The sequence below is a fragment of the Alligator mississippiensis genome, unplaced genomic scaffold (genome assembly GCF_030867095.1).
Source record: "Alligator mississippiensis isolate rAllMis1 unplaced genomic scaffold, rAllMis1 scaffold_200, whole genome shotgun sequence".
Taxonomy (NCBI): Eukaryota; Metazoa; Chordata; order Crocodylia; family Alligatoridae; genus Alligator; species Alligator mississippiensis.
Genome location: NW_026775294.1, coordinates 1 through 2500, shown reverse-complemented (window position 1 = coordinate 2500; position 2500 = coordinate 1). Strand labels below are relative to the sequence as shown.

At 66.2% G+C, this 2500-nt stretch overlaps 1 non-coding gene across 1 annotated transcript in view; it reads right to left on the bottom strand.

Annotated features, from left to right (window-relative positions):
• The window catches only part of LOC132246984 (5S ribosomal RNA), a 119-nt gene extending 7 nt beyond the window's left edge, over window positions 1–112 (bottom strand). Inside the window, exon 1 of the ribosomal RNA XR_009458338.1 lies at window positions 1–112. This exon is cut by the window's left edge and continues 7 nt beyond it. This is a non-coding gene — a ribosomal RNA (5S ribosomal RNA).
• Between the last annotated feature and the right edge of the window lie 2388 nt (window positions 113–2500).

Below are 2500 nucleotides of genomic sequence, written 5' to 3'. Positions count from 1 at the left end.
GGCACCCGGGATTCCCAGGCGGTCTCCCATCCAGGTACTAGCCGGGCCCGGGACTGCTTAGCTTCCGAGATCGGACGGGATCGGGCGCGATCAGCCCGGTCTGGCCGTAGGCGGCGGGGAAAGGTAAGGCGGGGGTCCGCAGAGGCTCGCAGGGGGTGGACACGGTGCCTGGAAGTCCCCTCTGGAAGGCACGGGGTTGAGACGGTGCCCGCAAGTCCCGATGGCGAGGCCAGGGGCGGGCGGACCTGGGGAGCGAGCGGAAAAGCCCATCGGCATCCATGGGGTTGACCTGGGGAGCCTAAATGCCCCTAGGAATACGTGGGGTGGAGCTGGGGAGCGGAAAAGCCCCTAGGAATACTTGGGGTGGAGCTGGGGAGCGAAAATCCCCATAGGAATACATGGGGTGGAGCTGGGGAGCGAAAAAGCCCCTAGGAATACATGGGGTTGACCTGGGGACCGAGAAAGCCCATAGGAACACATGGGGTTGACCTGGGGACCGAAAAAGCCCATAGCAACACATGGGGCTGACCTGGGGACCGAAAGAGCCCATCGGCATCCATGGGGGGGAGCTGGGGAGCGGAAAAGCCCCTAGGAATACATGGGGTGGAGCTGGGGAGCGAAAAAACCCCTAGGAATACTTGGGGGGGAGCTGGGGAGCGAAAAAGCCCTTAGGAATACATGGGGGGGGAGCTGGGGAGCGGAAAAGCCCCTAGGAATACATGGGGGGGAGCTGGGGAGCGAAAAAGCCCCTAGGAATACTTGGGGTGGAGCTGGGGACCGAAAAAGCCCTTAGGAATACATGGGGTGGAGCTGGGGAGCGAAAAAGCCCCTAGGAATACTTGGGGTTGAGCTGGGGACTGAAAATCCCCATAGGAATAAATGGGGTTGACCTGGGGAGCGGAAAAGCCCCTAGGAATACTTGGGGTGGAGCTGGGGACCGAAAAAGCCCATAGGCATCCATGGGGTTGACCTGGGGAGCGAAAATCCCCATAGGCATCCATGGGGTTGACCTGGGGAGCGAAAATCCCCATAGGCATACGTGGGGTTGACCTGGTGCCCGCCCCCCCCACGGAAGTCCGTATGAGGTTTTTGAAACGGGCCTTGCCCGGGCCTTCGATCCAGGAGGGCGGACACTTTCGGCGGTTCGTCCCGGTGGCTGGGCCGGGTGCCGCATCTACAATATAGCCAAGAAACGTTCGCGGAGATTTTCGAGAACACGTTTTTAAGGACCCTCAATGCCCATGTTCGGTTCCAGAAAGCCGGTCAGAGGGATCTTCGGGGCAGAACCCTGCCGTGTTGAGGGGCCAAACCCGAGTTTGGAGCCAGGTCAACGGGGAAAACCGGAAAAGGGCCGGAGAAGGCGGTCAGGCCGGGCGAGAGTTCCAGGAGCTCGGCCACAATTCCGATTTCGTCCCGGTCAAGGGCTCCGTGGAAGGGCAGCCCGGGGGCGGGTCCAAGGGCCCCGGCAGGGACCCGGGCCTCCGGGGTCGGAGCCCAGGCACCCCGCCGAGGGGTGGTCGTCCCGGGCCAAGGCGGCGGGAGCCCGGGCAGGACTCCGCGGGGCAGGCCGGGCGGGAGTTCCAGGAGCCCGGCCGCGATTCCGACTTCTCCCCGGTGCCCTGCCCGGAGGCCGGGCAGGTCCGGGGGCCTTCGGCGCGGGCGGCGGGCTGCTCCCGCGGGGGAGACGAGCCGTGCTGGGCCCCGGGAGGGAGGCCCGGGGTCGACCTGGCGCCGGGGCTCCGGCCCTGGAAGTCCCGATGAGGTTTTTCAAACGGCCCGTGCCCGGGCCTTCGCTCCAGGAGGGCGGACACTTTCGGCGGTTGCCCCCGGTGGCTGGGCCGGGTGCCGCATCTACAATATTGCCAGGAAAGGTCCGCGGAGATTTTCGGGGACACGGTTTTCGGGACCCTAGTTGCCCATCTTGGGTTCCAGGAGGTCGGGCAGGGGTACCTCCGGGACCGGACCGTGCTGCAGGAGGGGCTCAACCCCGGGTTTGGCTCCATGTCGACTGGAGCTCCGGCCCAGGGGCGGGCCGGGCGAGAGTTCCAGGAGCCCGGCCGCGATTCCGGCTTCTCCCCGGTGCCCTGCCCGGAGGCCGGGCAGGTCCGGGGGCCTTCGGCGCGGGCGGCGGGCTGCTCCCGCGGGGGAGACGAGCCTCTCTGGGGCCCGGGAGGTTGGCCCTGGGTCGACCTGGCGCCGGGGCTCGGGCTCCGGAAGTCCGTATGAGGTTTTTCAAACGGGCCTTGCCCGGGCCTTCGCTCCAGGAGGGCGGACACTTTCGGCGGTTGCCCCCGGCGGCTGGGCCGGGTGCCGCATCTACAATATTGCCAGGAAAGGTTCGCGGAGATTTTCGAGGACACGGGTTTCGGGACCCTAGATGCCCATCTTGGGTTCCAGGAGCTCGGACGGAGGAACCTCCGGGGCCGGACCGTTCCGAAGGAGGGGGTCAAAACCGAGTTTGGCTCCATGTCGACTGGAGCTCCGGCCCCGGGGCGGGCCG